This window comes from Delphinus delphis, chromosome 6 (genome assembly GCF_949987515.2).
Source record: "Delphinus delphis chromosome 6, mDelDel1.2, whole genome shotgun sequence".
Lineage (NCBI taxonomy): Eukaryota > Metazoa > Chordata > Mammalia > Artiodactyla > Delphinidae > Delphinus > Delphinus delphis.
The window spans coordinates 37,834,944-37,861,584 of NC_082688.1; the positions used below are offsets into that span (position 1 = coordinate 37,834,944).

Sequence of the window (26,641 nt, forward strand, 5' to 3'; positions counted from 1 at the left end):
GAGAATGGAAGGGGGGGACTTCATATCTGAGATTAAAGCTAAAGTTTTAAGAATCACGTTCTTTATAGATGAGGAAGTGGAAGAGTTTACCAACTGGTTCGTGTTTTCAAAATCAGAGGGATGTTTCTTACTCTTTCTATAAAGGGAAAAACTGGATAAAAATTCTACCATTCTCTTCAAGCACTGGGGTAGATTCATATTTCCTAAAATAAATTTTATAACATATTCTACTAGATTTTGATTCAGAATAACAACCTGAAAACATGAGTGTATAATCTAGGACACGGGTCCCCAACCCCCCGGGCCATGGACCTGTACTGGTCTGCAGCCTGTTGACAACTGGGCCGCATAGCAGGAGGTAAGTGGCCGGTGGGCCAGCGAGTGAACGAAGCTTCATCTCCTGTTCCCCGTCGCTCACATTACCGCCTGAACCATCACTCCGTCCGTGGAAGAACTGTCTTTCACAAAACCGGTCCCTGGTGCCTAAAAGGTTAAGGACCACTGATCTAGGAGACAATCATTTAATATCTCGATATCTACAAAATCTGTAATGAAGCAAGATTTTTTTTCTTGAGCCCTGGTACTAAGATAGTGGCCCTAACTTCTGCCAATCATATTTTCAACTTACTTAGAAAAGACCTTATCTGTCAATAAAACCAAAAACCCCAGAAGACAACAAGGAAAGAGGTAGAATAACTGGACAATTCCAAATATAGAACTTGAAATAATCCTGTGTGTTCATTACCACTTCTCACCTGTCCTTTCCATTTCACCAGTAGCTTATACCTCTCAGGGTTTTTGCTGCTGCTATCATCTTCCTTCTAGTCAGCAAGCAGATCTCCATGTGTGTAGTCTAGGGCGAGCATCTCTGCTCTGTTTTGTTTTTGAGTTTTTCAATAGCCTTCTGTCCATGGGGAAGTTTTTAATAATATTTTGTGTACTGATGACTCGCTCTCTGCCTGTACATTGTAAAGTGAGGTAGAGGAGCCCCACCTACTTACATGGAGCTTCTTATTGGCTTCCTGATACCCATACTTTAATGAATGGAAAATTAAGAATTACTAGACATTTAAGAAATCCTGAAGCATGGAAGAGGAAAGACAAAAATAAATAAGTAGTTATAAAACAGAAAATTTACAGGTAGCAGAATAGACCTTAAAAAAAATATGATTGAAGACCGATATAAACCGATAGACCGATATCTCTTCTGAACTGAGATGCAAATATCTTCGACAACTTATTAGCAAGTTGAACTAACTATATATAAAAAGAATTATGCACCATGACCGAGGTGGATATATTCCAGGTATGCAAGTCTGATTCAACATTCAAAAATTAATCAATGTAATCTACCATATCAACAAGCTAAATAAGAAAATGCATATGATCATCTCAATTAGGGCAGAAAAAAACATTTAACAAAATTCAAAACATATTAACGATATAAAAATTTCAGCAAGTTAGGAATAGAGGGAAATTACCAAAAAACCTACAATTAATATCCTGACGAGAGATAGAATGCTTGCCTTCCAAGATAAAGAATAAGGCAAGGATGTTCTTTCTTACCACTCTTATTCAACATAGTACTGGAAGTTCTAGCTACTGAAATGAAGCAAGAAAATAAAGTAAAAGGCACTTAGGTTGGAAAGGAAGAGATAAAATTGTCTCTTTTTGCAGATGACGTGATAGTCTATATGTAAAATTTCAAAGAATCTATAAAAGAACACCTAGAACTAATAAGTTCAGCAAGGTCACAGTATACAAGATCAACACACACCAAGATCAATCCTATTTCTATATACAATAAGCATATAGAAACCTAAATGAAAAGGACAATACCATTTACAATCACTGCAAAGAAATTAAAACATTTAGGTATACATGTAACAAAACACATATAGGATCTGTATGCTGAAAATTACAAAATCCTGGTAAAAGAAATCAGGGAAGACCTAAATAAATGGAGAGGCATGCAGTGTTCATGAACTGGAAGACTTGACATAGTAAAGATGTCAATCTCCCCAAATTAATCTGTCAGTTTAATGCAATTTATATAAAAATCCCAGCTAGGGTTTCTATATACATAGACAAGCTTGTTCTAAAATTTATATGGAAAGGCACAAGCCCCAGGATAGCTAAAACGACCTTGACAAAGAAGGAAAAAGTGGGCGGAGTCACTATCACATATTAAGGCTTGCTATATATAGCTACATAACCAAGAGAGCATGGTATTGACAAAGGGATAGACACATAGATCAATGGAACAGAAAAGAGCACCACACAAATATGCCCAATTGATTTTGGCAAAGAACCAAAAGCAATTCACTAAAGGAAGGATGGCCTTTTCAACAAATGGTACTGGAGCAATTGGACATTCATAGACAACAAATTAAACCTCAACTAAAACCTCGTATCTTTTACAAAAATTAACTCAAAATTAATCATAGACTTACATGTAAAATGTAAGTCTATAAAACTTTTAGAAAATGAAAACATACGTAATTATCTTTGGGATCTAGGGATAGGCAGAAATTTCTTACACTTGACACCAAAAGCATGAAAAAAGGGAGGGAAAAGGAAAACCATAAATTCGACTTCATTAAAACTTAAAACTTTTGCTCCGCAAAAGCCCATGTAAAGAGGCTGGAAAGGCAAACTACACACTGGGGGAAATTTTTGCAAATCACATATCCAATAAAGAACTAATATCTAGAATATATGAAGAACTGCCACCCCAAAAAACCCAAAGAACCCAGTGAGAAAATGGGCAAAAGATATGTAGAGACACTTCACTGACATGAACATACGGATAGTAAATAAGTACATGAAAAGATATTCATCATTAGCCATGAAGGAAATGCCAATTAAAAGTACAATGAGATATCACTACACACCTATCAGAGTGGCTAAAATAAGAAAGTAGTGATAACCTAGAATGCTGGTGAGGATATGGAGAAAACCAGATCACTTGTACATTATTGGTGGTAATGTTCATAGCTACTTTGCAATAGTGGCAATAGTTCCTTATGAAACTAAATATGCATCTCCCATATGACCCAGAAATTGCACTCTTGGGTATTTATACATGTTCACACAAAACCTGTACATGAACGTTCACAGCTGTTTTACTCATAATAGCCAAAAGCTGGAAACATCGCAGATGTCCTCTAGCTGGTAAGTGGTTAAACTGTGTTACATGCACATCATGGAATACTACTCAAAAATAAAAAAGAACAAAATATCAATACACGTAACAACTTGGATGAATTTCCAGGTAATTCATGCTGAGTGAAAAATGCAAATCCCCCAAAGTTACATAATATATTATTTAATTTATATAGCATTTTTAAATGACAAAATTATTGAAATAGAGAACAGATGAATGGTTGACAAGTAGAGATGAAGGGAGCTGCGAGGGAGGTGGGAGGTTATAAAAAGTCAACATGAAGGATCCTTGTGGTAATAGAACTGCTTAGTACCTTGACTGTGGTAAAGAATACACAAACCTTCACAAATGATAGAACTAAATACACATACACACACATATATGAGTTCAATCAAAACCGGGGAAATCTGAATAAGATGAGTGTATTGTCAATATCCTGATTGTGATATACTGCAGTTCTGCAAATTTGGGGGGGGGGGAGTGGAAACTGGGTAAAGTATGCTTGGGATTTCTGTGTATTTTAGAACTGCATATGAATCCCAGTTATCTCAATAAACATTTCAATTAAAAAAAAAACTTCTTGAATAAAATGTGATTGGGATTCTCAGAGAGTCAAAATGGGATGTCACCTATAAAACATGAACAGGTTGCTAAGAAATGAACTCTAAGAGAAGACACAATACTCTTGGAAATTGAAACATGATTGCTATAATAACACATTTGACAGAAGAATTGGAAGATTCCAGAATGTAGAGTAAAAAGACAAAGAGAAAGAAAATACTAGGGGAATAATAAAAGATGTGGAGGGTCAGTCCAGGAGTTCAAGCCTCTAATAGGATATCCAGAGAGAAAGCAGAGAGAATATAGAGGAAAGTATTAAAGAAATAAGAGGACAAAAAGTCCCAAAGCTATGGAGTCCAGTAACCAATAAGCAGCATGAATAGAAAAACCCCGAAACACAAATGAGCAAAAAAACCCCAACCCACAATGAGTCACATTCTGAGCAAAACCAAAGCGTTCCAAACATGCAAGAACTCAGGAAGTTCACTTCGTATTCACCGTATCTAAGAAAATTACTTGAGGATATACTCTAGCACCCAAAGGAAGGAACTTGTTGCAATCATGAATCCAATAAAAAGAAATACTAAGACAGTAGCTAAAGTAGTTGGTATACAAAGCAGCAAGTCCAAATTAGAACGTGGGGTTAGTGGGAGCCAAGTAAACGGTCTTCAAAAGATAGGGATGTATATCAAGTAAAAGAATGAGAGCCTGCAAAACATTTGGCACATAATGAAGGGATATATTTCTTTCAACTATAAAAAAAAGAAAGGCAATAAGAAATGACAGGAAAAAAGTCCACTCATCGCCCAAATATAAAACAACCCAAAATATGGCATGGTTTTGATTTACTGTTAGAGGGAAAGAAAGGAGATATTTCACCAGTGACTTTGATACTAGGATCATTGTGATTCAAATGATGGAGGGAGGTGTGATGTTACAGGAAGTGCAGACGATGAAATTTAACTCTAGCATGCTCTTGACTTCAGGATGAGCAATATCTGTATATTTACAAGGGGTTGTAAACTATTGAAATCAACTTGTCGAAATAAGAGCTGCAGTTAAATGTTTAAAAAAGATTGGGAGGTGGAAGGATGGGGTGAGGGAGTGGGAAGGATACATGCACTAAAAATTCTTATTTTACAATTTTGGGGATTCAATCTACATTTTCAAAAATGTACGGAACATGAAATCAGGGGCTACGAATTTCATTTGCAGTTTCAAAAGTAACTATTAGCAGCACTAAAAAATCCAAAAAATAGTGAGATAACCATTTAAAACTGAGAGAAGGGAAAGAGGGTGTGGAAGATCATATTAAAGAGTACCCTTTTCAATCATATCAGGAAGTTAAATTGATGTAAAGTTTGTACATCAAAAATTAGCCCTAAAAACAAATTATTCAGACCCATGTCTAATGCTCAAAAAACCTAGAAACAGAAATAAACGTTACTGCCCTTGGAGAGTGCAGTGGGAAGCTGTGAGGTGATAGACTCTTGCAGTATTTTATAAGCCAGTCTCTTCTATTTGATTTCCTACTACTTGCATACATTACATTGATCAAGGGAAAAAAATTTAAAACAGATTCACTAGCTGTTGCCTCATGAGAGGCCCTGACCCAGTATCGTTCTGCAAAGGGATGTAAAGCAATACAAGGGGTGCACACTCAGGAAACATCTGCCACTGTGGTGAAATGTTGAGAAGGGAACAATACAAGCCACAAATGAGAATCACAACCCAAACACCACATGTAGGAACACCTGTGTTAATTCAGACAAATTCTGCCGGTCTTGGTTTGACCTCTTCCATCACTGAAAAACACCTAACTCAAACAGGGTAAAAACAGCCTTGCGTTTGAGAGATTAATTCCATCTTATCAATATAGGTCCACGCGCATATTGACTATATAGTGGAGATTAGGTATTGCTGGGGTAATTTCAGTGTGATTGCTTTGACAATCCCAAAGCACTCTACATTTATAACGGCTATTCTATTTATGTACTATATCAACTCTCATGGGAGACTAGCTTAAATGATTTCTGCTCTGACACATATACATGGTAAATTAGATTTCTAGACCATATTCATCTGTTATTAGTCATCCTTTTAAATCCATGCATCTAGGTACATTTGCAGATTCTATGTCTGTCATGATTCCCTTCGTCTCTCACTTCCTGTGAGAAGCTGTGGGAGAATGCAGCCTGTGTGATCTTGGCAGCCTCTCTGATGGCTGTTTAGGGAGTAGGGTCCTCAGAGCTGACTGCAGGCACCTGGGAGCTGAGCGGGTCTCAGTCCTGGGCCAGCTGGGCTCTGGTGTTTAGCGCAACCTCAAGAAGCACGGTAGGTGGAGCTCAGGTGCCACGTTATACACGGACACGCTGCCTTTGGAGGGAGGGACTTGCTGTTGCTTTTAACCAAACAGCGCCTCCATCGACCCTTTCCGTGCAGGGAACTTGTCTCTGAGCTGAAAGGCACACAGATGTGAATAATTATGAGGAGAGCAATTCTTGGGGGAAGACTTTTGGCCCATCCTGTCAGAAGAAGATCGGCAAAGGTCCCTTTGGAAGCTGCTATTGGGAGGATTTGGGGGTCATTTGGGGGAAACTACACAATTGAAAACGGGTTTCTGACAGCATTTGCCATACCCTCCTCTTTCTTAGGAATAGAAGTTTATACTGTATTTTAATTCATCTGCCAAGTTATAGACCTGCAAGCTTTGCGTCGTTAGGAGTGCTTTTTGTTTTAAGTGCCTGAGCTCTGGAGTCAAATTGCCCAGGCTTAACCTCTGGCTCAACCACTTACGAGCTGTATAGCCTTGTTCAGGTGAGTTAACTTCTCTGTTAAATGGGATAATGATAATAATAACCTCCTTAGGGGATTGTTGCAAGTGCATGAGGTAACCTGTGTGCTGGATGCTAGTACATACTCAATAATTAATAGCGATTATTATTTTTTCCACAAAACTTACACCAGGCACAGAAGGTGTGACAAGAATATCTTGAGATTGCAAGTTGCAACTGGGGACTTGGAAGTGGGAGAATGGTGAGAAAATAACTTTTCATATAAACCCTTGGGGTTTCTTTTCTGGACTTTTCTGTATATGATACTTTCAGTCATCAGCCATCTACATTGCCTCAAGGAGAACTAGAGTGGCAGGAATATAAAGAGGAAACAAAGCAGTTAATGTTCCATCTTGGACTTCAAAATAAGCTTGTGGAGCCAGCCCCAGAGACCTACTTGCACAGCCAAACTTTTTGTTTGCAAGAGCTGATTTTGTGGAGATAAAAAGAGGCTTTTAAGAAGACAAGCACAATGCCCTGAAGGAGGCAAGGAATCAAGTTTGTGCCGTAACAACAGACTGCAAGAGAAGACTGGGGGACTCAGACAGTGACCTCCCGGGCAAGACTGGACGAGACTAGGGTGACCACATAACTTAATGTCCAAATGGGTCACTGTTGAGAATGAAAAGGGGCATTATTATTCATCATGCTTGCAGCAAATGAGCAAGTCGGGACACGACCCAGGCAAATCAGGGACTGTGGCCACCTTAGCCAAGGTGCGCTGGACTGAGAAAAGGGAAGAGGAGCTGGATGAGGGAGGGAAGTGGCACCCGAGCATCATACGGAGGAAAGCAGGATCAGCAGAAAGAGCCCAACATCATCTCTTGCCAGTACCACAGAGCTGTAAGGAACCAGCTAGGACCGGCAGCCCATTCATCAACATGAGAGTAAACCGCACTTGTCACCTGCCTGATGAGCCACACGGCCCTCCAGGGAGGGCCTTCTGCCTGTATCTGCCAGCATATTACCTGTGCATCATCCCGCAGAAGGGATGCCCATGCCTCCCATAGACTTTGCTGAGCCACATTCAAACGTCCCTACACGGACGCTCTCTTTTTCAATAGCCCAGGATATTCAGAAGCCTCAAGGAGCAGAGAGAGGTGGGTGAGGGAGTCCCCAGCATCCACAGTTGGGTGGAATTAGATAGTGTTGTAACCCACCTCCTGTTACAACAGATTCTAGCTGAGTTTCTTCAGCAATGGCAAGCAGCATCTGGGCAGATGAGGGTGGGAGATGAGAAGATACCGGTGTGAAGACCAGGAGGACTGAGATCTACCAGAAAAATCTTAATGCCAGTTTTCCCCGCCCAAAAGAGAAATACAGCTCATTTCCCAGAGGTGAACATAAAACTTGCATGTTGGTTGTTTTATTCTGGTATCAACATTGTAGGAGTCTTAATTTGACCTTAAGGGCATTTTTTACTAGACCAGTAAGAATACTGATGTTCACAATCACCTACTCTTGTAACTACCAGGAACCTTTTAGAAAACATTTCTTAGGGTGAATTATGTATTTATATGTAAAATACCAGCAAACATCCTTATGGCCATAACTTTTGGATGTTTTCAAACCAGATTATAGCAAGACAATGTATTTTATTCAGCAGATTTGTTTTAATCTAATTATGTAGGTGAATAAAAATTACTGCATGCTGGTGCATCTAATGTAAGTTATCTATTATTCACACCACATTTACTTTTAATATTCATGCAGATTCCCTTTGACATAACCTACTGTGTCACAGTTAATCCAATAAAGATAAAATATAGCTCAGCAAAACACTAGTCGATTCCAGCTTTCTGGTAATTATTAAAGACTATTTCACACTGGTTCCTTCAATCAGTATATTTCCCCTTGGATATGATGGCGCTCCTCTTTGAAGCTTTCAATCCTCCCAGTGGATTCAGAGGAATACTCAAGCCCCTTTTCAGTCTCCGGTCTCAGAGGTAGTTCAAAGAGCACAACAAGGCTTCACAGGTTTATCCTCAAAGGCTGACACTGTCTGTTTGATGTATGGTGACTTAAAAAGTCATCTCTGGCAAAGCATGTGTTTGCTACCAGTCTATCGAATCAGCCATTTATCAACTTCTCTGTATTCACCCAGTGCACCTGCTAACAGCTCAAATGAGAACACACACTGTCTCCTGCTGGACTGACTATTGATTTGATTCCCTCCTCTAATTTTATATTGTTTTCCTGCCCTGTGGATGAAGCAACTCCTTTACTGGATGAAATGAACATGGAACCTGTGAACCAACGGCCTTTGGTTGTTGTGTTCAAGAGCCCCGAGGGCAACAGACTCTTCACAGGTTGAGGACAGCTGGCCTGGGAGAGTGGCTTTCCCATCCCAGCATGCCTTGTTTTTCACTATTACCCACATCTCAGGTATCTCATTGTATGGGCCCTGCTAGGAACTTCAGAGATGACTAGGAACTCCCAACCTCATCATCAGAAGCTGGACATATCCAATGTCTAACCAGCGCATGCAAATAAAACCCTGGATTGAAGACAGGGATACACCAAATTCCTCTCATTTTAATCACCTCACCGTAACCATCTCCATGCCCCAAGGAAAATCTCCTTTATTCTTTGTAATCCTAAGCACTTGATTCCAGCTGAGACTTTTTCCCTTCCACTTCTCTGTCATTACCTCGCTGCATCATGAAAATTATTATTTATGAATGACTTCCTCAGTTTAATCTCTGATATAGTCATATAATTTGATTAACATTATAGTTAATGCTTCAACTACAGAAAACACTATTTTGATGGATTCTTACAGAAAAGGACAAAGATAAGATCAATATTTTTCTGTGCAATATATATATATTTTTTTGAATTTCATTTATTTTTTATACAGCAGGTTCTTATTAGTTATCTATTTTACACACATTAGTGTATATATGTCAATCCCAATCTCCCAGTTCATCCCACCACCACCACCCCAACCCCCGCTTTCTCCCCTTGGTGTCCATAGGTTTGTTCTCTACATCTGTGTCTCTATTATTTTGAGATGGAAATAATTCTGTGATTGAAGAGTTAGTTGTAACATGAGGTAGATCTAAGATTATTATTTGTTCCCGATTCCCTTCCTATTTTTACAACAAATCATTCCCCCCTTCCCTTTTTTAGTATGCCTTAGAGATGGTGCAATCACCAAGATTCTATCCATAATACTCTTTTATTCTTGTTTTGTACACATTCTCTGGATGGTCTGATTCAATCATGGCTCCAATTACCATCTAAATACAGAAAACTCCCCCAAATCTATTCCCAGCTTTGATTTCTCTGCCAAGCACCAGCCCCTATTTCTCTCTGATAAATGTTTCCATTTAGATAGGTTGCAGGCAACTTAATCTCAACATGCTCAATACTCAACCCATTATCCTTATACATAATTTCTCCAGAATTCTTTGTCGGTAGCTGCTAGGTATTATGTCCCTTATCAATGGAGTCAACACCCTAGATGTAATTGATCTCCAAGTAGCATCCATTAAATCTTTCTCACATCTACCACTTTCTCTATACAACCATTATCACAGGCCTATCTCAGGGCCCTGTCATCTCTAGCTCTGACCACTTCAATAAACTCCAGATTCACCACCCATCTTCTTTACGATTGTTATTATATTTGTTTAAAACAAGATTTAACCATGAATCTCATGGTCTCATCTAACTTCTTTATTAAAAAGCAATAAACTCTAATTGCTTGCTTAAGTTGTTTTACTGCCTCCTTTTGCCTTTAGGATAAAGTACAAAATTACCTAGCAATGCATAGGAAACTGACCATAGCCAAGTACTTCATACAGTGAATACTAGTTCTTTACAGTAAGCATTGGTAGTTTAAGTGGTTAGAGGCAGATGGAGGCCACCCTTACAAACTCCCTACCAGGTAGCACATGCCAATCAAAATCAGTCTCAGATCAAACTCAGTCAGACTCATGATCTTGAAGAACAAAATGCAAAGACTTACACTATCGTATCACTTGTAATAAAGCTATAGTCATTCGCAGTGTAAGGATAGAGAACCAGATCAATGGAACGAGTGGTCCAAACATAAACTCACATATACATGCCCACTGACTGATGACAATTTGACACCACAGAGCAGTGGAGAAAGGGCGGTACTATCACTAAATAGTGCTGGGTCATTGGATAGCCACATGGAAAAAAGAACGATTCTTCAGCACTCCCTTATACCGTATCCTAAATCAGCTGAGGAAAACTGTACATTTAAATGTGGAACGTAAAACAATGCAGCTTCTAGAAGAGATATTCCAAGCGTGAGAAGGAGCTGATGTGTTGTTGCTGGCTCTGAGATTGAGGGGGCCATGTGCAAGGACTAAAGAGTGACCTGGAAGAACTAAAGGAAGCTTCCAGTTGACAGCCAGCCAGGAAACAGGAACCTCAGTTCTACAATTACAAGGGACAATCGTCTATCAACCACCAGAATGAGTAGGAAGCAATTTCTTTCCCAGAGCCTCTGGATAAGATCCCAGGCCAGCCAACACTTTGATTTCAGCCTTATAGGACCTGGAAGAAAGGAACTAGTTGAGCCCACCTGGACTTCTGGCCTACAGAACTGGGAGATAATAAATTTGTATTGTTTTAAGCTGCTAAATTTGTGATAATTTATTATAGCAGCAATAGAAAACTACTATACTCGTTAAGAAGAAAATGGAGAGATAAATTGTAATAAATACTTACAATGGACTGCAAAAGAGCAGGGATCAGTAAACTATGACCCACAGGCCAAACCTGACCTATGCTTGCTTTTGAAAATAAAGCTTAATTGGAACAGAGCCAGGTCTATTCGTCTGTGTATCATCTGGGGCTGCTTTCATGCTACAGCAGCAGAGTGGAGTAGTTTTACCAGAGCCCATATGGCAGCCAAAGCTGAAAATATTTACTATCTGGCTCTTTAAAGAAAAAGTTTGTTGATTCTGGTAGAGAGGAATGAGAAACAACTAACTACATATAATAATGTAGATGAATATCACAAAAATAATGGTGAATAAAGTTAGAAACAAAAGAGTACTTACTGCACGATTTTGTTTATGTAAAGTTTATAGCAGATAAAACTAATCTCTGCTTGTAAGAGTAAGGTTGGTTTGAGAAGGAGGACGGGGAAAACAGTGATTTAGACACGGGTGTGGGGAGGCTTCTGGGATGCTGGTAATATTCTCTTTCTTGGTCTGGATGGTGGTTAAATGGCTTTGTGAAAAACCCATGAAGCATAATCTACTCACTTATTATGTATGCTAGTTATTGGGTTGGCCAAAAAGTTCATTCAGGTTTTTCTGTAACATCGTACGGCAAAACCTGAACGAACTTTTTGGCCAGCCCAATACTTCCACAAAAAGGAAATTTAAAATAGTATGACTTTATTCAGACATTTAAAAGAATATATACTTATGAGGTCCTTAGTACCACTGAAATAAAATTCAAATCTTGTATTTAGAATGTCCTCTGGAGTTCATATGAGGACTTCACTGTCTCTAACATCTTTTTTTTTTGGAGTTTATTTAATTTTGGCTGCATTGGGTCTTTGTTGCTGTGCACAGACTTTCTCTAGTTGTGCAGAGCTAGGGCTACTCTTCGTTTCGGTACGTGGGCTTCTCATGACAGTGGCTTCTCTTGCTGCGGAGCACGGGCTCTAGGCACGTGGGCTTCAGTAGTTGTGGCACATGGTCTCAGTAGTTGTGGCTCACGGGCTCTAGAGCACGGGCTCGGTAGTTGTGGTGCATGGGCTTAGCTGCTCTACGGCCTGTGGGATCTTCCTGGACCAGGGCTCAAACCCGTGTCCCCTGCACTGGCAGGCAGATTCCTAACCACTGCACCACCAGGGAAGTCCCTCTTACATCTTGCTACTTGGGCCAGTAGCATTGACATTGCCGGAGACCTGGTTAGAAAGAATCTCAGCCCCACCCTAGACATGCTGAGTCAGAAACTGTATCTTAGTAAGAGCTCAGGTAATTCCTTTCCACATTAAAGTTTGAGAAGTACTGCTCGTATGGATTTGCTATTTCACTGCCGCTTATCCTTCACAAAACATATATTTCTACATGGACAAAAGTGCAGTTCTTGGCAGCCCACATGCCCCAAACTTGTCGCAGGCACCTGGACAGGACTGCTCTGGAAGCAAACATACCTGCCCATGCTACCTAAGTTCAAGCTCTCTGATCTCCACATACTCAGGCATCAGAAGACACTAGGGCCCACATTTCCCTAACTTGCATTTGAATAGGCAAATAGAGCCCAGATTTATCTTTTTTTTGTTTTTTGCGGTACGCGGGCCTCTCACTGTTGGGGCCTCTCCCGTTGCGGAGCACAGGCTCCGGACGCGCAGACTCAGCGGCCATGGCTCACGGGCCCAGCTGCTCCGCGGCATGTGGGATCTTCCCGGACCAGGGCACAAACCCGCGTCCCCTGCATCGGCAGGTGGACTCTCAACCACTGCACCACCAGGGAAGCCCCAGATTTATCTTTTTATAACAATAAAGGGAACAAACATGAGAAGTTTATCCGGAATAAATACGTCAGCCTCTTTCTCTATCACCTTACAATTCAGACCTCAGGGGGAATATAAACACATCTGTGGATTATGTTTATAACCTCAAAGGGTCAGTTGTTCATCTTCAGAGAGTTTCATCTTCAGAGAGTCAAATAGAATGAGAAAAGTTGTCTCTGGGAGAGTAAGATCTCGTTCATGTAGGAAATAAAACAATATTTTCTTCTGTAGAAAACTAAAGCAAGGTTATATATCATAAAACTAGATGTGGGAAACATAATAATGTATGGTTCCATGAGCAGAGAAGAATGGAGAAATGACCCTTGCTGGCTAACAGTTCTTGTGTTAATGATTCAGAATGAAAGTTAGAAAAGTTGTATTAGAAATTTCTAGCCAAAAGAAAAAGAAAAAAAAGGTCTTCCCTGGTGGCACAGTGGTTAAGAATCCACCTGCCAATGCAAGGGACACGGGTTCGAGCCCTGGTCCGGGAAGATCCCACATGCCACCGAGCAACTAAGCCAGTGCGCCACAGCTACTGAGCCTGCACTCTAGAGCCCGCGCACCACAACTACTGAAGCCCACCTGCCTAGAGCCTGTGCTCTGCAATGAGAAGCCCGCGCACCGCAACAAAGTGTAGCCCCCTCTAGCTGCAACTAGAGAAAGCCCGCGCGCAGCAACAAAGACCCAACGCGAACAAAAAAGTAATAAAAAAAATTTCTAGATAATTGGCCTATGATCTGAGTGCTCCTGATATTTCTTTCTTACACATAATACGGCTTTAAAATGGCCATTACGGTGACTATAATGCCGTTTGTTGCTCCTCCCAATTCTGAAAATCAAATCACCCAGTGGTGCAAAATTTGAAAGCACGGGGGGTGGGGGGGGGGCGGGGGGTGAGGGAAGAGAGACTTTGAAGGAAAGTAACTAACCCTGCTCTACCAAATAATGTAACTACTATGTCATGAAACCAATAATGCCACTGTGGCAGGGACGAGTAAGCAACCAGATGTGGGACCTCAGTCTCTGTGGAAGAATAGCCAAAATAAGTAGTTTTCTGTTAAATTTAAAATTTTTGTATTTTGAGGTATAAAGCCCTCAACTTTGCCAAAACTTTCGTAAAGACATTGAATAAGGGAGTGAATGAGTGAGGGAGGGAGAGAGTGCAGGTGTGCATATTCTGAAAATCAGTTGAAAGGAGCTAATTTCCATATTAGGGTCAAGATGCTGAGAAAAATGTTTGGGACATACTGGCAGGTGAACTACACTGAGTCCAGGCATGGAGCTTCTTGCGCCTGCCAGAGCCTGAGGGGACCTCAGACTGAACGTCTCCTGGTATTTACTGCAGTCTTACGTAGGACAACAGAGTTGCCTTTGGAATCAGGGTTTGAGCCAAACACCTAGAAACTAGGAAGCAGAGTGACGCCAGCTGATGTGTGCTTTCTCAGCTGAAAAGGCAAGCATAAAAGTTGCTGCTCAAAATAGGATATTGGTCATACTGCAGGGTATAAAATGATCTGGGAGTGGCTGGGTTTTCTTGTGTTTATATAAATAATAGGCAATTTTGCTTTTATATTCTCTCACATTCAAGAAGAGAATATTGAACATATTTAGGGTCTATATTGGAAGGTACTTCATTTGCCAATTATTAAAATCATTGTTTTTAAAGAGAAAAGGAAAATATTTAAATATGGTTTATCATTTATGTTATGTTGCTTGTTATATACTTCAAAATACTCAACACAACGCTAGTATAATATAAATGTGTGTGCTGACTTTTCTACCCAAGGGGCAGTTGTTATAAATTGGAATCCACATTTCCTGGGTGGTTATCTAACATTAAATAACAAAGGCCACACTTCAGAGGTAACTATTAAAGGCATGTTTTTTATCCTTATCGCTTATCCACACCCGTAGTTTTGTTAACCAGCATAGTGAATATTTGACATAGATTCTTACTGGAGAAACTGGCCACTGGATATTAGAAATGGGCTCTCATTGGTGAAATGAATGGTATTTAAGATATGTGGACTGGCTAAGATATTGAGGAGCACCTGAAAGGACAAAAGTTAGGACTTCTTTAAATTTACTGGGCCCATTGCATGAACTACTTAGTGTCAGCTTGCTAATGAAAGTTTGTTTACAAAGTCTGGGCCACTTTGCTGAGGTATGTTTTTTAAATACTTGTCTGTGTATATGGCAGAGTTTCATCTGAGATTCGGTTTAAGAATGAAGAGGAGGAACTGTCCTTCACTCACCTTCAACATTTTAGCAGCTAACCATTTTTCAAAAGCAAGTAACTAAGAGTTGTTCGTGACCAACTTGCTAAAGTCAGTTTTCAAGAATTTATTAAAACTTTATTTATATGCGTGTTTCATTTGTATAAGTGTTCTTTCACCAGTCTGTTGATATCTCTGGGGAATAAAAAATGTTCAGACGTTGGAGCTGGGGGCCATGAGTGACATTCGCTTTTGGCAATTCCCTGGGTGACAATAGCTATCATTTCCCAATTTGGTTTCCTGATGCACTTCTGCCTACTTAGGCCTATCCCATTAGTCTCCATCTGTGGGGATATGAAGATTAACCTTGCTCAGTGTTATGTTGGAGATTTGAATTGGAGATCAATTTCCTTTAGGGAAGAGACTATCAATCAATGTCAACCTTTTATTTATTCAACAGCCACTGTATGCACAGTATTGTTCTAAGTCCTTGGAGAATTATCAAGATTGCATATGTATTGTAGACCATGATCTCCAGAACTCATGATCTACAGGGGCACAGAAGATAAAAAGGTGTATTTAATTTCATTATCTAAAAATAACCTTCGGTGACAGCTATCTATAGATTCACTGCTGAGAGCTCTAATTTGTGGTAGATTCCAAGTCTTTTAAAAGTCTCTTTTTTCCTTTAATTTCTTTATTCCTCTATCCTTTCTTTTCTCTCTCCTTCCATCTCTTCCTTTCTGCCTTCATTTCTCCCCTTTCATTCTCCCTTTCACCTCCCTCACTTCTTTCTCTTCTGCTCCCTCCTTTCCTCTCTTCCTCCCTTTTCCCCTCTCTCCCTTCCTTTCTTCCTTCTCTTTGCCTGAATAGTTTATTTGAGCATTTCCCCCAAGATAGTAAAGAATCTACTGCTTTGTTCTCCTGTCTTCACATCACGAGGTTAAATGGCTTTATTTAAAAACAAGTGTTCTCTCCTCTCTCAGAATGTGCCTGTTGTGGGATGCTGGCTTTTGAGCGCTTCCTCTTAAGGCCATGCTGAGGGCGACTGGCCCTCTGCTTTCACTGAGTGTTGGTAAATTTCCTAATAGCCCAGATGAACCTGAACCCTACTGCTCCTGAAAGCTCCTTGCCCTCATCTTGCTATTTGAGGAGCCAGGCATTTTGGGGTTTGAATCTTGGTTCAGCCACGTTCTGACTCTGGCACTAGGTGAGGTGTCTAAATTTTCTCAACCCCAATTTCTTCACCCACAAAGTAGGAGACACAATGTTTACAAAACATTACAGACATAATTCTCTCCAACTTTGGTTACTGTCATCACTTTTGCTTTATTTTCACTCTAATTCTTGGTTTCTGATCTTACTGGACCCTGAACCCTCTACTCCACTGCATTGGGATGACTTGCCTGTGTCCATTCACCAGGTATCAGACCCAGATGTTTCTCCTAAGCTCAGTATCCCTGTCTCTATCAGAGTACCAGGTCCTCCATGCCCACACACAGGCTGAACTGATCACAGAGACTCCTGGTTCTTTGCCTAATCTATACCCGCATACTGGGAGCCATGTATGCCAACAGGATTCATTTTAATTGGGAAGATCAATAATTCTTCCTTTAGTTTCCTCAATAGTTATAAATTTATGTAATCCCCTTCCCAGGATATATTTAAGCTCCAGATTGATACCCAACTACATGAGAAGATTTAGAAATCCTAGTCATCCAAGTGCTTAAGAATTTAGGACCTAGGGTCAGAAAGACTGGTTTCAAATCCTAGCTTTGCTATTTAGTAGCTGTGTGAATTTGGGGAAGTGTTTTAACAGAGTTTTAGACCTTAGTTCCAGCCCTACATATTTATCTAAAGACAGCTGTTTCACGTAGGGGAAGAAGCATGGTCTGGGGCAGCAGAGACATAGTTTCAAATCTTGCACCTAATATTTATGGAATGAATCTCTCTTTCTGCTTCTGTTTTTCATATATAAAATGGGATAATGATGCACAGTAAACGATTGTGCTTGCCTGCCACTGAGTAAGGGGCATTCCTGTTATAGACCGAGGAGAACTGGAGAAAGGAGCACAAATCTGTTCAAGGTTGCATTGTAGACGCCAGTCTGAGTGTTCTCGACTTGGTTATTATTTTTTAAAAAAAAGGGAGAAGGATATTCCTGGACTAATACTACTGAAGCTTGTCACCTGGGGCCCAAAAGAACTATCAGAATTGCAAATTTTCAATCTCTCTGAAGATGATGCCTACTAGTGTATTGTAAGGAAGCCCTTGAACAAAGAAGGTAAGAAACCCAGGACGAAAGTGCTCAGGATTCAGTGTCCTGTTACTCCACGTTTCCTGTGACACAAACATCAGTGTATCGCTCTGAAGAAACTGCATACCAAGCAAACTAAGGACGAGCCAGCAGAATATGATACACTTTTGGCCAAGGGAATGAAAGAGGCCAAAGGAAAATGCCAGGAACAGACTGCCAAGAGACAGAGGCTGTACCTGCTGTGAGCTTCTACCTCTAAGTCTGAGTCCAGTAAAAACATGATTTCCTAAGAGTAACAAATTAACAAGATCAGACATTACAAAAGATTAAATGAGATACAAATCTATGAATATGTTTCACCGCAGAACGCTTTTGAAAATGTTATTTCTAGCTCCCGGAAGGGTACCCTCACATAAGGGTCATAGTCAGGGTTCAAATGGGTCAAAGAAAGAAAGAAAGAGCGATTCTTTCTTCAACCTGCTTTCCGTGGTGCTTCTGGCTTTCCTGGGTCTCTCTCACTTTTCTCTGTTCTCATGCCTCCTCTTAGGTATTGCTCCTGGGAACCTCTTCCTTCTCTTTTTCTGGGTCAGCTGCCCAGCCCAAACCAACACAGAGCAATAACAACATCACTCGCCTCTAAATCTCACTTCTTGCTACAGGGTGCAATCTCCTGTCTGTGATATTACTTCCAAGTTCCGATGTCTCTTCTCTGAGGGTCTCCTCTGTGAGAGACACACTGTGATGAAACATGGGGTAGCAGAGTATGCCTGAAAGCCCACTCATCGCGGCAGCTCATCCAAAAGACAAGCTGCTTTCGAAAGTAGGAAAGCTGGTTGAAGATGATTCTTTTGACAACACTGCTGATGGATTGAGGAAGCCGGGTGGGAAGGGAAGAGCCCTGAAAAGATCTCTCCCTGTGTTTCTTTCTCTTCAGGGCGAGCTCCTAACATCCCCAGAACAAGTTAGCTTAAGCACCACATCACTTTCAAACCTTAAGAGAACATGGAAACCTGGAGCATTTGTGACCAGAAGGCATTCCCTTCTGATTGTGAATAAAGAGGGTGAAGAATAGATTCTTATGTGCAGGGCAAAAGTTCTGGTTAGAAATTGTCCCCAAACACCGACAAACACAGAGACTATATGAAGAGCAATATTGGGAATGAGTCCGTATTGGGAGTTAGCCTTTCTAAATTTAGAACCTCAGAATGTTGTAGCTGGATACTCTAGAGTGAGGGGTCTAAACTCAAATACCAGCAGGAGACAAGCACATATTCTTAACGAGAGAAGCTGCCTGGTGGGAACCGTGGCGTCAGGAGAGGGCTGACATCTAAAGGGGCAGATGCAACTCTACTTCTGGTGATTGTTGCTTTGATGTTCACTGTAGTCAGATTCTCCAATTTGTTAGGAGTAACTGGATTTTAACATAAAATCCTTTTAAATATATGCAGCTAATTAAACAAACAAACAGGTGGATGCTGTGTTGTAATTGCCAATCGAGTTAACGGACTCCTGATTTTTAAAGAAACTGAGGCTCAGCAATGAGAAGTGACTGCTTCACAGAAAACTGTCAGAGACAAGTATTCTAGATATGATTGATGGTAAGACCCTAGTCTAAAGTTCATTTATTAAGACCAATTCCATGGCCACTCGAATGCTAAAAATACACTGATGGAACCTAGTGTGGTAGATCAAAAAATTAATCTAATTCTTCACTTCCCTTTAAATAGAATGGTACATTCATGCCGTTACCATGGCTTTGTGGTGGGTAGAGTATATATACCCACCTGTGACTTTGAGCTTGACCTTGTGGACTGCTTTGACCGATGGGATGTTAGTGGATGTGACTCAAGCAGAGGTTTAAAATGTGTTTTCATGTCTTTCTTCTGTGCCCGTACATTTCTTGTATTTCTTAGTGTGTCCAAATGTCCCCTTATATAGATACCAGTCAGACTGGATTAGTCTGACAGCCTCATTTTAACTTCTGTAGAGGCCCTCTCTCCAATACAGTCACATTTGGGGGTACTGGGGGTAAAGGCTTCAACACATGAATTCTGGGGGACATGATTTAACCTATAACACACAGGTTACCATTTGACTAGAGTGGCCATTTTTTGTTCAGACCCAAAGTGCTAAAATGCAAAAGTGCTAAAATGCCAACCCACATCAGATTCTGGGACAACCTGCAGAAACTAATACTGGATATATGGCCATGCCATCCTGGTGGTGGGGAAGTGGGATATTTAGCCTTCCTCACCCTGGATCAGGGTCTGCTCCAACAGTTCTGACGGCTGTTACAAAAGCTTGTTTCAGCTCTCAGGTTGAACTAAGAAATGCCTCGGCTGACTGACATGAAAAGAGATTTAATTAACCTCTTGGAACACCATCCCCCAGAACTGGCCATGTCTGCTTTCTCACTTCTGCCTGCTGATCCCCTACCACCTGTCCTTAAAAATCTGTGATGCACATGTACCTGGTTCCTTGGGCAGCCTTTGTTTTGATGCTGCACAAACTCCGAAGTCAGACTCAGTAGCCACCACTGAAGATGATGCCCAGTGCAGCCCACTTGCCCACGTTGTAAGATTTGTGGAAACAAGACTGTTTCTGCCTTTTCTCAACAGCAGTGGTTCTCAACCTGGGCTGCACTTCAGAATCACATGCGAAGCTTTTAAAAGCCCTGATGCTGCCAGCACTCCTGACCAATTCAATCAGAAGCACTGGAGGTAAAACCCAGGCATCGGTATTTTTTATATAGCTCTGCTGGTTACTCCATCGTGCATCCCCTTTGAGAATTAGCTCTCTAGATCCTGGCTGCTAAAGTCTGGTCAGTGGACCAAGAGCTTTACCGTTCCTTGGGAGCCTGTTAGAAAAGCAGAATCTCGAGCCCCACCCCAGACCTGTGGAATCGGAATCCGCATTTTCATGATTCCTAGAAACGTTAATGTCTGAGGAGCGCTGAGCTATATCATCTGTTCTCACCTTTGGCTGTACGCTAGAAATGCATGGGAAGCTTTAAAAATGCTGGTGCTCTGGCTGCACAGAAACCTGATTCAGTTACACCCATAGGAGTGAGGACCAGCAACCAGGACTTTTTTAGATCTTAGCAGATGATTCAAATTGAGCCACTGCTTTAGGCTCTAACATTTATCTGTTTGAAACAAAATTTTCCAAACACTCAAATGCCGAAGGCTTAATAGGTCTGTGAGCCGTATCGTCTCCCGATGCCACAGTGCCAGCCAGGAGTGATGTGTCATCAGAGGAGTTGTAGAGTAATTGCAATCTGGACTTCTCTGCTCCATTGGTGCTAGCTCATTTGTAGAATCACTATGGCTGTTGGGACCTGGAGGGCCTAGAAGTGAATTCTAACAGAGGGTCAGAATAAGTGCCCAGATATTTTATTAGGAACTTCAGGAGAAGTCCTTCCAGAAAGAGATCCAGACCTGCTTCTGTCCTGAAGTTTGCCTGGGATGGGCTGGACCAAGCTGCATTTGTGGGCAGACATTCCAAGCTGTGAAGGCCTAAGGCAACTGGAAATGACTTAGGGATCACTAAGTGTCACTTTCTTTGTTGCTGTTGAATTTTTGTAGCCACACTCTATATATAAACAACAAAATTGTTATTACTATATTAAATACATAACAATAAATATATCATGGGTTGATTGTGTCCCCCTCCAAAAGATGTGTTGAAGCCCTAAGCCTCTGTATCTCACAATGTGACCTTATTTCGAAGCAGGGTGTTTACCAAGGTAATCAAGTTAAAATGAGGTCATTAAGGTGAATCCGACATGACCAGTGTCCTTAAAGGGGAAATTTGGACACAGAGAGAGAAGTGCACAGAGGTAAGACCATGTAAAGAAACACAGGGAGAAAGACAGCCATGTGACTATAGTGATCTATCTATAAATCAAGAAACACCAAGGATTACTGGAAAATACTAGAAGCTGGAGGACACAAGGGAGGATTCTCCCCTAGAACCACCAGAGAGAGTTTGGCTCTGTGGACCATTTGATTTCAGATTTCTAGCCTCTAGGACTGTGAGACTACAGATTTCTGTTGTTTTCAGTCACTTTGGTTTTGGTACTTTTTTATAGCAGCCCTAGGAAACTAATACAACAAGTAAGGCTAAAAATGAATTAAGATGAAATTTTCCAAAATTACCCTAAAGAACGAAAAAACTGGATAAGGAGATTCTAAAATTGAATAGCTCTTTTGAAAGATTCTTTTTACTGATAAATATAAGTATATAGATGCTTAAAATAAAAAGCTGAAGAGTTCTTTGCTAAAAGATGTCATATTTTCCAGCACTCAATGAATGGAACTTAACTTAGAGCCATTTGTGGAAATGTGTTTTCCCTTTCGAAATCATTAAAACATACATTGTTTCTCTTTATGTTAGTTTTATGATGCATGTTGGAATTCCAAATAAAATATTGTTTAGATGCTTATGCACTAAGGATTGTTGCTTTGCAATGAGACACAAGACTGGGTGGAAGAATATCTTTCTATATCAAGGCAGTGAATCCTTAGTCAATGGTCCAAGTGTACTTTACAGTAGGATGTTATTATGATATCAAAATATTTTGATAGGCAAAAGACTATGAATATAGAAAGACCTCTCTACAAATCCTAATATCAAGTACATTTGCCAAGAAGTCAGATACTGCCTTTTAAAACATGCTCATATCTTTTGTTTTATTCTTTGCTTCTGTGTCACTACACCTGCAAGTGTTAAATCCAAGGGACCTGGAAACCTTTCCATATTTTTCCTCCCGATAGCCCCAGATGAAAGTACACATGCTAACTTGGCTGAGCTTTTTCATCAGTTCCTGAAGTTTCTACAAAAGCATGTTGCTGACCAGGAAAATGGGTCAGGCAATTGTTCTGCAATAAAGATGATCTTTTGAAGTGTCTCAGCAGCTGCCTACCTTGAACAGGAGTCCCGTGGTTCATGCTCTTCACAAATTGAGCCTCAGGCCTCAGATATTATTTCTCTGCTTTAATAACAATGAAAAAAAACTTTGCCCTTTTGTTCGCCACCTTCCTTTGGGCTTTCTGATTGATGAACCTATTCACTTAAACAGAGTTTTTAAAATTGCTTTAAAAAATACAACCACTTCCTGAAATATATTTGTAAAGGAAAGCTATCTCTTGAAACTCTGTGAAGCTAGTACATAAGAAACACTGCCATGTTGCCATAGGACAACCACCATTGACTTGGGCAGAATCCCTAAGAGGCAGTTTGATTTCAACTTGAACAGGATTTGATCTTTCAGAGTCAGAGGTATTTTCCAGGCCTTGGGATTTCCTACGCACCCACAACAGAGGCATTTTCTCCCTTAATTCCTCAGTAAAGAAAGAAATAAGTTGTGGTTTTTCTTTTGATATCAACTGACAACATTAGCATATTCAGAGTGAAATATGTATAACTCATTGGATCAGATACCGTTTAACAGGGACGTGAATTATGAATCAATGAAAGAAGCTGTCACCAGCTATGTTACCTTGATATTAATAGCATGAACAATCAATGTTGGAAGTATCTGGGGCACATGTACCATTAAACCCATGTTGTCTTTCAAGAATGAGATAGAGACAGAGGAGGGAGAGAGGGGAGCAGCATGTGAGAGTGGGCTAGAGAGATCGAGGGATAATATTATTTATGAGGATTTCTTTTAACGTCCAGTGGAATTCAAATAACTCACCTGTTAGAGTCCCAAGCTGATGCAGTTTCAATCTGATCATGCGACCTGAGAAAAGAGATATCATCACTAGATTAACCTTTGTTGTCTACAACAAGGGCCAGCAGCCTATGGCCACTGCTTATTTTTGTATGGTCTGAGAGCAAAAAATGTTTTTACATTTTTAAATAGTTGAAAAAAATCAAACAAAGAATATTATTTTGTGACATGAAAATTACATAACACTCAAATTTCAGTGTTCATAAAATTTTATTAGAACACAGCCACAACCATTCTTTTATGTAATGTCTATAGATGCTTTTCTACTATAATGGCAGAGTTGAGTTATTGTGACAGAGACCATGTGGCCTTTAAAGCCTAAAATATTTACTATTTACTCCTTTGCAGAAAAAAGCTCACTGACTCCCTGTATATTCAAATACATGCATTTATATGTGCCCATATGTGTGTATATATAAGTGTAAATCATCTATCTACCTACCTACCTATCTACCTACTTATCTAATCTACGTAGCTAATGTTTTCCTTCCATACCTAAGTAAATCTTTCCTGTAGCTTTTATTTCTTCTAATAAAAGTAATATAAGCCCTGAAGCATAGTAACTATACATCTCTAAGCTCTTATTCCATTTTTGTAGTTAAAAAGAAAACTGCTTCAATGCACAAGGCAATGTCTTATTCTACTGAGTGCACACTTTGATAAAACTTAACACGCTTGATATTTACTCTGGCTGGCAGGGAAGTATATTCACCTAGACTCTGGGCCATAAAAGCATCTGATATCCCCACAATAGCAACTTCAAAGGCAATATAAAAATGTTAATAGTTAATATACTAAAGCCCCAAATGCCCATCTGGGGTGGTAGAATTCATTTCCTATCATCTGTAGTTAAAAGAGACAAATTCAAGCTTTTAACTGGGGGTTATTTAAGCTGTGTTTTAAATGAATAGTCAGGGAAGAGCTTAAAGATCATTACTTCCAGTGGGAGAATTTTGATCCTAGAATTGAAGACCCTGGCATTTAATTTTTACAAAGTGACTAACAGGAAGCTGGAGGTAGCCAACGGAACTCAATTTGACAAATGCGTCTCAGATGTTGTGATATAATAAAGCATATATCCAGTCTTTGTCCCTGCTTCCTGGCACAGAGCTTCAAAAACTCTTGGAATTTTCCTGATAGGAGTGTCTGTTTTAATTCCTTACAAGCCCCTTCCCACCATACCTGAGTTTCTGCTAATAAGGTGATTCATGGTGGGGCCCTACATAGTTTCCAGGGAGGGGCTAACCATGCTAGAAAGACCAAGCTCATTATTACAGGGTTGGAACTTTCAGCACTGCCCCCCTGCCAACCTCCATGGAGAGAAGGGGGACTGAAGATTCAATTCAAACATGTGACCAGTGATTTAATCACTCATGTCCACCTAGTGAAACCTCAATAAAAACTCTGAAAAATGAGGCTCAGAGAGCTTCCAAGCTTATGAACATATCAATCAATGTACCAGGAGGATGGCACACCCTTGAGTCCACAGGGATGGAAGCTCTGCATCTCTCTTCCCCAGACCTTGTCCTGTTCACCTCTTCCATTTAGTTTTTCTTAAGTTATAACTTTTATAATAAAATGGTAGTTGTAAGTGTAGTGCTTTCAGTGAGTTCTGTAAGTCATTCTACTGAATTGTGAAACTTAAAGGGTATTGTAACAACCCTCAAATTTGTAGCCATCTGGGAAGAAGTGCAAGTAGTTTGGGGACACCAAAGACTTGTGGCTGGCCTCTGAAGTGGGGACAGTCTTATGGGACTGAGCCCTTAACCTGTGAGGTCTGTAATAACTGTGGTACTTAGTGTCAGAATATAATTGAGTTGTATCCACTATATTTCAATTAAAAAAGAATATAATTCAGTTGTAAGACATCCAGTTGGTGTTGCAGAATTGTTGCTAGAATGCACATGGTAACTTGGGCCAGGCCCAGTGCTAGGTGCTGAGGATGGAAAGATGGGTAAGGCAGTTCTTGATGTCAAAGTGCTCACAACCTGGTTGTGTAACTGTTTAATAAGATCAAAATGTGATTTCAGCATAAGAGGGTGAACCTCATCTTTTAAGAAGGAAGTGAGAGGAGTGGAACATAAGGAGGAAGCAAAAGGCCCTTGTTTTTAGTGTTTATGAGTAAACTCATTGTAAACTGTGAAAGCTGAGGCTCTATTCCTATGTCCATCCTGCAGTTTTATGTGTGCTAATTCTCATTATCTGTTACTGAGTTTGTGTTCTTGGGAAATTCTTCAGGTTTGTGTTCTTGGGGTATTCTTCTTTGAGGGATTTGTAGTTGGTGGAACTATTTGACACTGGGAAAAAGGGGGATGTTTTTCCCAAAGTGAGTAGATGCAAAAGCCCTCACTGGGCTCAGTTATTCACTGGGGCTCAGTGAGTGTCTGTAAATCATTCGTAAAGAACAGTGTCCTTCCTAATGAGAAATGGAATCTTTGGGCTGGAAAGTAAACTGAGTGGGGTGGTTTATAACCTTGAGGGAATTGAGAAGCAAGAGGTATGACCCTGGACTCTAACTCCCATATTGAGAAACACAACATTATTAAATCAGTGTCTAGTACAGGATGGGTAAGGTTGGAGGAAGAAGGATGGGGAGCCAGGAGAAGACGTTGGATAGAGAATAAAATGACCACAGCAACAGCAAAGCTGCAAGAAAAGGATTCCAAGGGGATTGTATCAGTATTATTCTAGCTATTTTAAGCAGAAAAGAATTTAATACAGGACTTAGGTTTTTACAAAATTGTGGTTGGGCTAGAGGGAGTGGGCTCCAGACTGGGCCTCCTAGTAATGACTTTCAATACAATTTTGTAGAAATAACACACCCAAGTAGTAGCCGCCTTTGCTGCCATAAGACAGCCAGGGACCTAGATCGACTGGCCCCAGTGCTGGCTCTAGGACCACAGTACTCCAGCTGTGGTCTAGGGCTGAGGAGGGCCACATGTGCCTGAGAGAACTTTAGCCTTGCTGACAAAATAGACACTGCCCAAACCATTCCCTCTCTCTCCACCTTCTCCCCACTAAATTCAGTGCTAGTGACTGGAGAACCTATTTCCCATTTGCAACCCAGCTGCAAAAGCATTTGGGAAATTTCATTTGTATCTTTCTAACTTCTGCAGTGTAGATGGAAATTAGAGCAGATATTGAACAAATGAACCAATCGACCATAGTTTCTATGGGGTGGTGAAAGGGTACCAGGACATTAGGACTTCTTAGTCTTGCCATCATAAACCTGTACTTGAGAAACTTGGTTATTTTTACGTTCTTTGTAGTTTTGGACAACTATTGTGAGAGTGTGCCAAGAAGGAGATTTCAGTCCATATCTAAAGTAGGGTTTACAAGAGGCAGTAGAATTATTTTTG

The 26,641-nt window shown here is 40.4% G+C and overlaps 1 pseudogene; it reads left to right on the plus strand.

Annotated features, from left to right (window-relative positions):
* The first annotated feature begins 1,282 nt into the window (after positions 1–1,282).
* On the plus strand, positions 1,283–17,835 carry LOC132427651 (small ribosomal subunit protein eS6-like; annotated as a pseudogene).
* Positions 17,836–26,641: the final 8,806 nt, after the last annotated feature.